The sequence below is a fragment of the Drosophila navojoa genome, unplaced genomic scaffold, assembly GCF_054131105.1.
Source record: "Drosophila navojoa isolate 15081-1374.11 unplaced genomic scaffold, UAZ_NAV_1.0 NAV_Backbone_132, whole genome shotgun sequence".
Taxonomy (NCBI): Eukaryota; Metazoa; Arthropoda; class Insecta; order Diptera; family Drosophilidae; genus Drosophila; species Drosophila navojoa.
In genome coordinates, this window is record NW_028301764.1 from 4,587 (window position 1) to 19,816 (window position 15,230).

The window sequence follows — 15,230 nt, forward strand, 5'->3', positions numbered from 1 at the left end:
ACCGTAGTAACAGACGTAAGTGGTTGAACTCAATTGAGAACCCGTCGGGCAGAATAGCCAGGTGGGCCCTGGAGTTACAACAATACCGTTTCGAAGTATGCTGGTATCGCCCTGTCCCGGCAACCTGTTGTAACGCTCAGTCTCACCAAGGAGGAGGCCCCCCACTGCCAATGGTTGACACGGATGATGGCCCAAGTTAAGAGCCATCCCGACCAGTACCCCGACTACGTCATAGCTAACGACCAACTGTACCGCCGAGCACAAGGGCGGCCATCCGAGGAAGAGCATACACACAGTTTGCGCAGATTTAATGGGACCACGATGATATTGGTTCTATTTGACCACTTCAGCAAAAGGGTTGAGCTTGTTACTGACCCTGCGGGAAAGAGTTATAAACCACTTTGGAGTCTCGAAGGTCTTGGTATGTGACAACGGGACACAGTTCACCAGTAAAACCTTCAAGGACTACACGCGGCGGACAGGTATCGTGTTGCAACATACCGCACCATACAGCCCAAACCAGAACCCAACGGAGCGTGCGAACAGGACAGTCAAAACAATGATCGCACAATACAAGTGGGACATCCTGTTGCCCGAGTTCAGCCTAGCCATCAACTCTACCGTCTCAGACACAACGGGATACAGCCCTGCCTTGCTCGTACAGGGGCGGGAACCAAGGTTGCCGGGAGCCCTGTATGAGGAAGTCACCCTAGGAGCAGGAAGAGCGACCCCAACGGTAGAGGAAAGGGCCAAACAGCTGCAAGAGGTATTTAAGATCGCCCAAACAAACGCAAGAAACGCCGCTGCGGAGCAGGGCCGGCACTACAACATGCGGAGGAGGGACTGGCGCCCCACCCTGGGGTCGCTAGTGATGGTGCGCACACACTTCCTCAGTAAAGCAGCAGAAGGATTCGCTGCTAAGTCCACGATATGATGGGCCGTACAAGGTCGTCAGCTTTGTATCAACGAACATTGTAAGACTACAACGGCCAGGCACAAGACAGCGGAGGACGGCCAATGTGGCCGATCTAAAGGAGTTCCACGAGCCCCCCGCCGACGAGGAGTATCAAGATACGAACACCAGAATAGCTTAAGGGGCGGGAAAACTCCTTATCTTGTATTAACTTTAAGTCACACGAACTAGGCAGACATCAGGCACTATAGGCAGACATTAGGCACTAGGCAAAGCGCAGGCATTAAGTAGCAATTCGCCATGTTCCTACTAATATTACGATTAAAACACATCCCCCACAGAGCAACTGAGCGGCAACCCCGACGCACTCGTTGTAAAGACGGCAACCGCTAGGCGGCCCAATTGGTGCAGGAGGCAGCGGCCGCAGAACGGCGGAGGGTGAGGTGCCAAACTATCGATGGTGGGCCCCATCGATTGAGGACGATAGTAATTTCCAAACCATCGATAGAGGTCGATAGTACCATCGATAGTGGTCGATAGTCGCAATAAAAACAGTGATTCTTGGCCTTACAAATTTGAACTTATATGAACACTTCATTTGTGAAATTACATTTTAAGATAAAAGCTGAATTGACTTAAAAGCTAAAACCTAAAAACTATTAAGTTATGCTTTTTATTGTAGTGATAGATTTTTGTTCAAAAACAGCAAAACGTTCACATTTTCTTCTTTGGGCCGTGTCCGCCTATCGACACAATTTGTCCTGCCTTGCTAAAAGCGCTCTCCGACTCCACAGACGTTGCGGGGATGCATAAATATTTGAACATCAGTAATTTTAATAATGGAAAATCCGCCTGATTGACCTGCAATCAAATGTATTATCAAAACTTAGTTTTATGTATCGAAGATTGATTTATTAATTTTATCGTGATCCATACTAGAGGGTCCATTTCTTGTGGGGCAATGTCTCTCTCCAGATACTGTCTTTTAATAATAATTGCATCAGATCGGACATTCCTCTGTTTGGTAGCGCAGCGTTTAAAAAATCAAATAGTGTTTCCTTAGTGGTCGGGGTTGCTTCCAATTGACCAAATCATTTTCCAGCAAACTTGCTGCTTGCTCAGTATTTTCGTTTGACTGAAACCCGTCTTTTCAAAGCGTGGATCCAAAATCGTAGCCAAGCTCGTTACCGTGCGGAGCTCATATATTGATAGTCGTTTTTTAATCGACTCCAACATAGCATCTTTCATAGATTCGCCTACCTCAGTTGCCAACTGAGTTGAAACATTTTGAATTTGCCGATACAGTCCATATGCCAATGGTATTATCAATGACACAGTATTTGTTACCAGATGCTTTTTCGGACACCTTGTTAAATAATGCTAATATTTTGTCAATATCTTTCAACACGTTGATTTTCTCCGCACTCAATGGTAATGGTGCATTTGTTGTCGATAAAAGTACACTGGCAATGGCTTCATGAGTTATCAAAATTCTTTCAATCATACCGTGGAAGCTGTTCCACCTTGTTTGTTTGTTTTCTTGAACTTGTTAAATTTTTCGTTCGTGATGGAACTTTTCTTAAAAAATTTTAAAATTTTTTTACATTTTGCAAACAAAGCTTTTGTGACCATCAAGCCATCTTGGACTACCAAGTTAACTGTATGGGCAAAGCATAGCAGATATTGGATTTTTAAAATTTCGCAAGCTTTTAGCATTGAACTGTCATTGTCAGTTACAATGCAAACAGTCCTTTCAAAGATATGCCAAGACTTTAATATATTTTTTAAAGAGTACCTGCTCCAAAATTGTTGACAATTTTTCCGTCGTTTTCTTAAACAAATTGGTCAAATGACTCCGGCTGGGAAGCTTAGAGCATGGATCTAAGGCTGCAATTAATTTGATGAATCCTTTGTCATTCACTATGCTAAAGGGCTGAACATCTTCAGCAACCATCTCTGCTATATGTTCATCTAAGTCCTTTATACCGCATTTTCGACCTGCAACTGCTGCTGGAAAACGCAATGTTATCATCTCGTACAACATCTTCAGCAAACCGTTTAAGGTGCAGGTCTGATGTGTTGCCACTGCTCTATGGTCAGAAAGTTGGATTTTTTGGCATAAAGTTCAATTTTGAAGTTAGAGCCTTGAAATTTGGTACATATTTTTGCTAAATTTTTATAGAATTTCGGATTGTTTTTTTTTTTTATTAAAATTTTTTTTTTTTAATACATTTTTTTTTTTATTTTTCCTCGTTGTCTAAAATAATGTTATATTTCTCTTCACAGTCAGATTCGTGATCTAAATCAGAATCCGAATCTGAATTTTCCGGTTCGAAATTAATAGTTTTCTGGGTCGGCGGAGATACTGCTTTTAGAAGATATATGACATCTTGTGGAAGATTTTTCTTTTTGATTTGATTTTGTCTTTTATTCAGACATGTGCTTGATATAAGCGGATATGATGAATCCATTGCTCTAGAAAACACATCCGCCATGGTGTTTAGTCGGATATTTTTTCTTGCATGCGATTTGCTGTCACTTTTGTAATATTTGTTTCGAGCTTCTGAAGCATTTTCGCCTAAACATCCAACCGGAACTAAGGATGAGTTCATAATTTGCCAGCCGTGAACTAATATTTTGTGGACAGTCGGAGACATTGGGTACCAAGGATATATACTTAAGTACATTGAAAATGTGCTCTTACAAAATTCCTTAAGTTTGTCAACATCTACAGAATCGTGAGACGAAATGGTAATCAAAATCACGAAGAAATTGTTTAGAAGGGCTTGATCAAAGTTTGTTACTGATGAAAACTAAGGAAGAGTTCATAATTTGCCAGCCGTGAACTAATATTTTGTGGACAGTCGGAGACATTGGGTACCAAGGATATATACTTAAGTACATTGAAAATGTGCTCTTACAAAATTCCTTAAATTTGTCATCATCTACAGATTCGTGAGACGAAATGGTAATCAAAATCACGAAGAAATTGTGTAGAAGGGCTTGATCAAAGTTTGTTACTGATGAAACCAAACGGGAATTAGAGAAGGCTCTTCTGGCTGGGTTTCCGTCATTACTATTGGAGGTGCCAAACTATCGATGTCACTATCGTCACTATCGATGGTTCAATGTCTCGATAGTGGACGATAATATCGTCAAAGGCGCGGGATAAATAATTATAATTTTTTTTAATTTTATATCATAGCTTGCAAATGATAGTTGATCGTTTTTTTTGAATATGCTCTGCTTCATAACATAACATAAAAGGGGCTCTCTTTGTTTTGGTTAAGCGCTTCGCATTGACTCATTGGTGTCACGATCTCAAATGACTGTCGCGTAAAGAGTAATACGATTTTCGCTTACACAATGACTCAGCAAAAGACAGTTTAACTTAAAAATCTCAACAAGCTAAGAAATTATGAGTAATGTCTCGCTCAGAGCGTGCGCCAGCTAAGCCATACGCGACAAAAACAATTTCTGTTTGAGTCTTTTTTAATGTGAGTGAAAGGCACTTATTTGCAGACAACGAAAATGTGGCAACAGCTTTAATAGCCATCTGCGGTAAATTCAAACTTGTCTGTTCGTTTGCTTACTCAATGCAACTCTGGTTTTATCGACTTATCCGATAATTTATCTCGATACACCTATTCGCGCTTTTATAAATTTGTGGTGCACAAATACTTAAAACTGTAAAGTGTAAAATTGTTAAGTGTTGCTTTAAATTATCAATTCGTAAAAATATATAAATGGATCGCTTTCTTAAAAGAGGTAATACATTTTCAAATAATTAGCTAGAAAGTTTAGAATATTTGTTTAATTTTAGGTCGCAGCTGTGAAGCTAGTTGCGATTGGAAAAGCAGCGACTGTGAACAAATTTCTGTATCGGAAAAGCCTGCACAAAACAAAAGAAGTAAAATTTTGGATGTGTGGAATTATTTTATAAGATCTGATGATAAGAGATTTGCCAAATGCCTAAGCTACGCCATGGAATATAAGACCAGTGCATTATGGTCAAAAAGTCTGATATTTTGGCATAAAAGTCATTTTTTTTATGAATTCATAACTGAAAATTTAACTTATTTTTTGATTATAGACACATTAGATAAGGAAAAAACGTTTTTTTTTTTTTAATTTTTTAAATTAGTCATTTAAATTTGCCGCGCAATTAAAATTAGCTGTTTCAATGCAAGCTTAAATTATCGGTATGCAACCTTAAAATTTATTAAGCTTTGTCATTGTTTTGAGCGTGATTGTTTAAAGAAAAAGAATATTGTAATCATGGAAAGTAAAAGCACAGGTATTTAAAATTAATGTTCAGTGTTAGTTTGTCAAGATTGTGAATGTTTAGCTGTGTATGTGCAATTGTTGTTGGTGTCTTTATACAGGTGAAATTTAACAAATAGAGCAATGTTTCGTGGTGTATTACTATTTCTGAGTGATTAATGTTTATGTATTCGGAATTAATAAGTTTCCTCTGCCCCTTTTTGTTCCTTTTTGAATAAATTGACATGTTGCAGCCAAATATGAGTTTCGGCGCTTAACGTTGCTGGAGGTTTGGGACAACAACAAGCGCGATGATGGTGCACTTATCATATGGGTATTGGAAAAAGTAAACAAATCTGCTCAGGTGGATATATTTACTGAAAAAATCAGGATTTTTCTAAATCACGTAAAAAAATATTTGCCGCAGTGCAATCAGATTTTTCAAAGGCTTTCGCAGTCAATTACTTTGACGTTAGATGAAAATGTGACGGATCTGGCATCTTCATCTGCATTGGATAGACCGAAGCTAAACTATTCAGATGCTGGAGAGCGCTTAGCATGTGACCTAGCATCGTATAATAATTTTTCCACGCCTCATTCGCTTCACGCGGCTTCAGTTTCTGCAAAGAAAGCCAAAGAGCATGAATTAGCGACAGTTTTAAAAGTCGTCAGGCATGAAGACTGCTCTGAACTAAATAAACCTTGTTTCCAAATGACGTCACACCTCTTACTTCGGAAGAAGCACTGGCTTTTTTATTGGAAAATGGATTGACAAAACAGCAGTACATTAACATCCAACAACTTAACAAATCTCGTGGATGCGATATTTTTCCACCGTACTCAGCCCTCCTGGAAATGAAAACGGTTTGCAGACCACCCCAAATACACATTTCGGAAAGTTGTGAAGAGGTTTCAGTGCAAAATATCCTAGACCATACAGCCGAAAGAATTATGGAATTGCAAAAAGAGGTTTTAGCTGAAATTGATGATATTTCACATTGCACATTAATAACAAGCTACGGCTTTGATGGATCAACGGGTGAAAGCATTTATAAGCAACAGTTTCATTCGGATGAACCTGCTTCCCTTGATCTTGATGAAAATCAACGTATCATCTGGAAAGACAGGGCTCCACAGTCTGTTAGGTTTTGCCGGCCTTCAAAAATGGAGTATGCAAAGGAAAGCCAGACTAAAAAATTACTCGAAAAAAAAAAGTTTGGATTTTCAAATCGCCACCTTAAAGGATTATTTATATAAAAAGGGGAAGAAAGAAGTTGTCATTAAATATGCTACGCAAATGACACTTATTGATGGCAAGGTGCTTAACACCTTAACTGGAACGACATCCACTCAGTGCTGCCCAATATGTGATGTAAAACCAACAGAGCTTCTGGAAACCACAGATTTTTATTCAGGAAACTTTGCACCAAGATGTGAAAGTCTTCAATACGGCGAGAGTCCATTGCATGCCTGGATTCGTTTTTTTGAATTCGTCCTAAATGTGTCGTATAGGCTCGAAATTCGAAAGTGGTATATTAAGCAGGCTGACAAAATTCAAGACATGATGTGGAAACAAATGGGTTTCCATATAAACATGCCCAAGCAAAACGGTAGTGGCAATAGTAATGACGGAAACACAGCCAGAAGAGCCTTCTCTAATACCCGTTTGTTTTCATCAGTAACAAACATTGATCAAGCCCTTCTACACAATTTCTTCGTGATTTTGATTACCATTTCGTCTCACGATTCTGTATATGTTGACAAATTTAAGGAATTTTATAAGAGCACATTTTCAATGTACTTAAGTATATATCCTTGGTACCCAATGTCTCCGACTGTCCACAAAATATTAGTTCACGGCTGGCAAATTATGAACTCATCCTTAGTTCCGGTTGAATATCCGACTAAACACCATGGCTAGTGTGTTTTCTAGAGCAATGGATTCATCAGATTCGCTTATATCAAGCATATGTCTGAATAAATTATAATTATTTATCCCGCGCCTTTGTCTTTATTATTGTCCACTATCGAGACATTGAACCATCGAAAGATCATTCGCTCGATATTGCCCGACCATCGATAGTGACGATCAATAGTTTGGCACCTCCAATAGTAATGACGGAAAGACAGCCAGAAGAGCCTTCTCTAATACCCGTTTGTTTTTTTATCAGTAAGAAACTTTGATCAAGCCCTTCTACACAATTTCTTCGTGACTTCGATTACCATTTCGTCTCACGATTCTGCAGATGTTGACAAATTTAAGGAATTTTGTAAGAGCACATTTTCAATGTACTTAAGGTACATAATGTCTCCGACTGTCCACAAAATATTAGTTCACGGCTGGCAAATTATGAACTCATGCTTAGTTCCGGTTGAATATCCGACTAAACATCATGGCGGATGTGTTTTCTAGAGCAATGGATTCATCATATCCGCTTATATCAAGCACATGTCTGAATAAAAGACAAAATCAAATCAAAAAGAAAAATCTTCCACAAGATGTCATATATCTTCTAAAAGCAGTATCTCCGCCGACCCAGAAAACTATTAATTTCGAACCGGAAAATTCAGATTCGGATTCTGATTTAGATCATGAATCTGACTGTGAAGAGAAATATAACATTCTTTTAGACAACGAGGAAAAATAAAAAAAAAATGTATTAAAAAAAAATTTTAATAAAAAAAAAACAAAATCCGAAATTCTATAAAAATTTAGCAAAAATATGTACCAAATTTCAAGGCTCTAACTTCAAAATTGAACTTTATGCCAAAAAATCCAACTTTCTGACCATAGAGCAGTGGCAACACATCAGACCTGCACCTTAAACGGTTTGCTGAAGATGTTGTACGAGATGATAACATTGCGTTTTCCAGCAGCAGTTGCAGGTCGAAAATGCGGTATAAAGGACTTAGATGAACATATAGCAGAGATGGTTGCTGAAGATGTTCAGCCCTTTAGCATAGTGAATGACAAAGGATTCATCAAATTAATTGCAGCCTTAGATCCATGCTCTAAGCTTCCCAGCCGGAGTCATTTGACCAATTTGTTTAAGAAAACGACGGAAAAATTGTCAACAATTTTGGAGCAGGTACTCTTTAAAAAATATATTAAAGTCTTGGCATATCTTTGAAAGGACTGTTTGCATTGTAACTGACAATGACAGTTCAATGCTAAAAGCTTGCGAAATTTTAAAAATCCAATATCTGCTATGCTTTGCCCATACAGTTAACTTGGTAGTCCAAGATGGCTTGATGGTCACAAAAGCTTTGTTTGCAAAATGTAAAAAAATTTTAAAATTTTTTAAGAAAAGTTCCATCACGAACGAAAAATTTAACAAGTTCAAGAAAACAAACAAACAAGGTGGAACAGCTTCCACGGTATGATTGAAAGAATTTTGATAACTCATGAAGCCATTGCCAGTGTACTTTTATCGACAACAAATGCACCATTACCATTGAGTGCGGAGGAAATCAACGTGTTGAAAGATATTGACAAAATATTAGCATTATTTAACAAGGTGTCCGAAAAAGCTTCTGGTAACAAATACTGTGTCATTGATAATACCATTGGCATCTGGACTGTATCGGCAAATTCAAAATGTTTCAACTCAGTTGGCAACTGAGGTAGGCGAATCTATGAAAGATGCTATGTTGGAGTCGATTAAAAAACGACTATCAATATATGAGCTCCGCACGGTAACGAGCTTGGCTACGATTTTGGATCCACGCTTTGAAAAGACGGGTTTCAGTCAAACGAAAATACTGAGCAAGCAGCAAGTCTGCTGGAAAATGATTTGGTTAATTGGAAGCAACCCCGACCACTAAGGAAACACTATTTGATTTTTTAAACGCTGCGCTACCAAACAGAGAAATGTCCGATCTGATGCAATTATTATTAAAAGACAGTATCTGGAGAGAGACATTGCCCCACAAGAAATGGACCCTCTAGTATGGATCAAGATAAAATTAATAAATCAATCTTCGATACAATCAGGCGGATTTTCCATTATTAAAATTACTGATGTTCAAATATTTATGCATTCCGCAACGTCTGTGGAGTCGGAGAGCGCTTTCAGCAAGGCAGGACAAATTGTGTCGATAGGCGGACACGGCCCAAAGAAGAAAATGTGAACGTTTTGCTGTTTTTGAACAAAAATCTATCACTACAATAAAAAGCATAACTTAATAGTTTTTAGGTTTTAGCTTTTAAGTCAATTCAGCTTTTATCTTAAAATGTAATTTCACAAATGAAGTGTTCATATAAGTTCAAATTTGTAAGGCCAAGAATCACTGTTTTTATTGCGACTATCGACCACTATCGATGGTACTATCGACCTCTATCGATGGTTTGGAAATTACTATCGTCCTCAATCGATGGGGCCCACCATCGATAGTTTGACACCTCTACAGAGAGCGGCAATTAGAGCAGCTGCAACAAGCTTACATACAATTACAAGGTACCAACACCAATGCGGCCCAACAAGAAGGAATATTTAAAGATACAATTCATTTGGCAACGTTCACGGGAACAGGAGACATATCCATCAACTCAACTCAACTCTTCAGTAGCGTGGAGTATCTTCTCCAAGGAGTAGAAGATGCCCAACTTAAACGAGAAGCCACTAGGACCATATTGTACAAGACGATCCAAGGACAGGCCAAAGATGTGGTCATCAACGTGCCGGAACCGGACAACTGGGAGCTGATTAAATCAACTTTAAAGCTGGTACGTAGGTACGAAAACAGCTGTTTAAGGTTCCAATATAGAAAACCCAAGCCTAATAGAAATAATGCAGAGGCAGGGCCAAGCAATAAGTATGTAAATTTAATTTAATTTGGCTTTAAATAAAATTAGTACAAAACAATTAGGCTTTTTGATTATATTGTAGCTTTTGGTAATTTTTATCGAGTAATCGATAATTATTCTATTGATCGTGCAGTTTTTGAGTACAAATGTATGGTAATTTTCGTTGATAGCTTTCGGTCACACCTATTGCAGATTCTTTAGCGTTTGCTTACATTACAAAAGCGCGCTTTTTAGCATTCTAGGAATTGCGATTGATTTCTGGATTTTCTAGCTGTTATTGTAGTTTTGTCAGATGACGCTCTGTTATTAGCTTATTGTATTTTAGCTACCAGTTTATAAAGCAAAGCGATAGCGTGGGCGCTAAAGGCGTCGCAAGTTATGTTACAGTGGCGGAGGTTTAAAGCCCCATCAAGGTTAAGTTTTTTTTTTTCATACATATTTCGTCTTTTATAAATTAGATATTTTATTCTTCTTAAAAAGCCCTCATATATGTATGTACGCATATATGCATGTATATGTATGTACATACATAAGTCTGCACGCATATGTAGCATCAAGCATTCCAGCCTTTCTTATGCACGCGCTCATTTGTATGTGTTTATGTATGTACACATAAATGCATACTCTAGCGTTGAAATGAGACTATTTCTTTTCGCTTTGTTCTTGAATTTACCATCCGCTACTCTCATAACAGGAATCTTATTTTGGATTTCATTTTTATTACTAATGATGACAGTAGGCGGTAGCGCTGTCGGCAAAGGCGCCGGCTAAATTTTTTTTTGTTATTTTGACAAACATGGCTTGGGTGCGAGTTCAAATCCCGCGGAAAACTCTTTTTTGTAAATTGCAAATTTTGTTATTTTAGCTTCTTTTATATTTTTTAAATATTTAAATTTTATTTTTAAATTTTATAAAAATGTTTCCTTCCGTGTTATATTATTATTATATTACTATTAAGCCTATTTGTATATACATGTACACACATAGATAGCTCAAGCATATAACTGTCGCAATTTGATACTACAAATGGCGATTGCCACGCCCCTAGTGGCCGTAGACACCTCATTTTTGGCCAGTTCTTAGAAAAAGCTAACGGTAACGTAAATGCGAAATTTAAATGCTTACGCTCAAAAAATGTGAAAAATACAGGGTATTTTTCGATATGCCACGGCCCCAAAGAGGCGTGACAATTATTTTTGGGGCATTGATAGAGGAGGTTACCTGTAACTCAACTATCCAAATTTGAAGCTTCTAGCTCTTAAACTGTAGGAGATATTAAGTTTTGCGGTTTGCCACGCCCCCTTTTGGCGGACATATATCCACCATAGCTTATTGGACTTGGGTGGTCAACTCGCGTATATATACCAAATTTCAAGTCTCTAGCATCAATAGTGCCTAAAATATAGCCAAATTTGAAAAATTACTATATCTTCAGGTCCGATTTTCCACGCCCCCAGTAGGCGTAGACATAAAACTTTTTAATCAATTATAGAATTATAGCATTAGCTCACGTGCGATTTTAACGTTCTAGCTTTAGAACTTTAGGAGATACAGTTTTATCTGGTTTGCCCCACCTCCAATGGGCGTAGATATATCCACCATAGCTTTTTGGACTTGGGGGTCAACGCGGATCTACATACCAAACTTCAACTTTCTAGCTCTTCAACTAACAGGATTTTTGGTATATCGGAAAATGCATTTTCCGATTTGCTACGCCCCTAGTGGGCGGATCGGGAAAATTTTAACACTTTATAAATCGGAGTTATACACGAGTAAGTGTTCCAAATTTCAAGTCTCTAGCTTCAATAGCGCCAAAATGAACTGCGTTCATACGGACAGACGGACGGACGGACAGACGGACAGACGGACGGACAGCAAGACGGACATTGCACAAAACCATTTTTAGTGATAAACTCGATATGCGCGTGATATATACGGACATTTTAAAAAAAAGTTGAAGTCTCTAGCTCTTATATCTTCTGAAATCGACGCGTTCATACATACGGACGGACGGACGGACGGACGGACGGACAGACAGACGGACAGGGCGAAATCAACTCAGCTCGTCGCCCTGATCAAGAATATATATACTTTGTGGGGTCTGCCACGCCTCCTTCTGCCTGTTACATACTTTTAACAAAACCATTATACCCTGATTTCCCATTTTCAATGGGTTCAGGGTATAATAAAAAACGCGCACACACACATACAAACAAATACAAGCACATACACACGCATACAAACAAACACACGCACACACACATACACACACGCATATAGAGGCGATTGCGCTTGGGTTGCGCTGCAGTGTTGGCGATATTATGAGAACTTATTTTGTTGAATAATTTAATTTCTAGACGTACGATCGTAATGAAACTTTCAGAACGTAATCATAATGTTTAAATGTATGTGTATACCAAAGCACAAGTCTCTAGTATTTGATATACGACTTTTACAAAGATGAAGGTGAGGGGGTGGATTTAGGGGTTGGGGGGTAAATTTTAACAAAAACCGAAATTGTATAAAATACATCTTTATATACATTTAAAATTTGGAGACTCTAGCTTGAAAGATGTAGGAGATATAATTATTTAAGTGATCTTCGATGGGGTTTTCTATCGATAAAAAAGTATCGGAATGAGTTATCGTTTTTTAGTGATAAACTCGATATGCGCGTGATATATACGGACATTTTAAAAAAAAGGTGAAGTCTCTAGCTCTTATATCTTCTGAGATCGACGCGTTCATACATACGAACGGACGGACAGACAGACGGACAGGGCCAAATCGACTCAGCTCGTCGCCCTGATCAAGAATATATATACTTTGTGGGGTCTGCCACGCCTCCTTCTGCCTGTTACATACTTTTAACAAAACCATTATACCCTGATTTCCCATTTTCAATGGGTTCAGGGTATAAAAAAATAAAAAATAAAATATATTTAAAAGAAATTGTGAATTAATAAAAAAAAAAAGAAATGGAAATAATAGAATTAGACGAAGAAACGTTAGTAATAAAGAACACAACGAAACTTCGAATCATAATTTTAACAATACAAATATAAAACTTGAAAAGAACACTTTAATACAGTTCTCAAATTTTACAATTAACATAGATTATAATTATTTTTCTAACTTTGTGGAAATAGGAAAGGAAAAAATATTATACTAAAGAAGAGAACAAATTCAAAATTTTACAAAACAAATAAAGTTCAAAAAAAATGTTACAGACAAACATAACTTATTTTTGCAATGCAGCTATAATCATATTAATTATTGTATTAATTACCTACATTATATTAAAACACAAAAAAATTAAAATTTAGCTTAACGACAAAAGAATTCAGGAGAATTCTTATCTAAAAAGGGGAGAAGTTATATATAACGCTACTCCATTATGCATAAACCCAATTAGCAACCAAGTGCAAGAGTTATTGAACTCTTTAAATTCCAAATAATTGCAACAGTTCCATTTCTAAAACCCAATAAAGTAAATTTACAGTCAGTGAACTTTTAAATTCAAAGAAATGGTAAAACTTAAAGTCATAACAGGAAATACAACGTCTCCATATTAATACACATGTCAACCAATGTAGGTTATAAGATACATAGATTTTGAATAAGTTTAATCAGCAATTATGTAAGCCCCTTTTATAAGTTTCAATTAAAGAATTAAAATAAAGAAAGAGCAGTCAACAGTTAACAGCACTCTGTCAATAGAATAGCCGCGCGGTTTGTGGGGGAGGAGCAAGTCTTGTTAACACCTAATAAATAGAACTCCAAGTAAGGCACTTGGAGATCATGCAATGACTCCCTATGAAATGTGGCATAATAGAAGCCAACTTTGAAATATATAAAAATATTTGGCTCAACTTTGTATGTACACAACAAGAATAGAAAACGGAAATTTTGACAATAATCCTTTAAGAGTATTTTTGTAGGATATGAACCAAATGGCTACAAATTATGGGACATTGAAAGTGAGAAGTTCTTCGTTGCTAGAGATGTGGTGGTATATGAGACAAATATGGTTAACTCTGGAAAAGTTTAAGATAAAGATTATTGCCTGAATAAGAGTAAGGACGGAAAAGATGGTTGCCTGAATGAGAGTAAGGATGATAAAGATAATTGCCTGAATGAGAGTAAGGATGATAAAGATATTTTCCCGAATGAGAATAAGGAAAATAACGCAAAGATTCGAAGAAGTGATAGACTCAAAAATAAGCCACAAATATCCTACAACGAAGATAAAGAAAATTAAAATAATTACATAATGAACGCTCACACTATTTTCAATGAAGTTCCCTACACATTTGACGAAAAACAAAGTAGAACAAGTAAGAAGACTCTAGTCGAGACTGCTCGACTAGGAGATACCCTGAACCCTCCAAGCTGATATTCTTATCATTCAGCACTTCTTTTATGAACGCGCACATATATACATATGCATCCACCCTCACGCGCCTGCGCTCTGCTAACTGCGCAGTAAACAGCTCACGTGCGATTTTAACGTTCTAGCTTTAGAACTTTAGGAGATACAGTTTTATCTGGTTTGCCCCACCTCCAATGGGCGTAGATATATCCACCATAGCTTTTTGGACTTGGGGGTCAACGCGGATCTACATACCAAACTTCAACTTTCTAGCTCTTCAACTAACAGGATTTTTGGTATATCGGAAAATGCATTTTCCGATTTGCTACGCCCCTAGTGGGCGGATCGGGAAAATTTTAACACTTTATAAATCGGAGTTATACACGAGTAAGTGTTCCAAATTTCAAGTCTCTAGCTTCAATAGCGCCGAAATGAACTGCGTTCATACGGACAGACGGACGGACGGACAGACGGACAGACGGACGGACAGCAAGACGGACATTGCACAAAACCAATATACTAATTCACTTCGTGAATGAGTATAATAATTCACTTCGTGAATGAGTATAAAAACCAGAGCTATAATAATCAGAACGCCCAAAAACAAAATTATAATAATATAAAAATAACTATTAACAATATGACCAACAGCACAACCAACAGTTTAACACAGATCAGAATTTTAACCCTAATAAAAAGAACCAACAGCAAAATAACAGAAATAATAACTCAGGGTAATACCGACAAAATAGCACTCAGCAGAATATGAGAGGCAATAATTAGGGGCAAAGCTGACAAAAACAGAATTATCAGCAAACAGGCTCGCAACAGACTAAGCGTTATAGGGCAGGAAATGCAGAACCCATGCAGATAAA

The 15,230-nt window shown here is 37.6% G+C and overlaps 2 pseudogenes; one reads left to right on the plus strand and one right to left on the minus strand.

The window, feature by feature from the left end:
* Positions 1-1,359: 1,359 nt before the first annotated feature.
* Positions 1,360-2,161, minus strand: LOC149090460 (uncharacterized; annotated as a pseudogene).
* A 6,388-nt stretch (positions 2,162-8,549) lies between these two features.
* On the plus strand, positions 8,550-9,577 carry LOC149090461 (zinc finger BED domain-containing protein 4-like; annotated as a pseudogene).
* Positions 9,578-15,230: the final 5,653 nt, after the last annotated feature.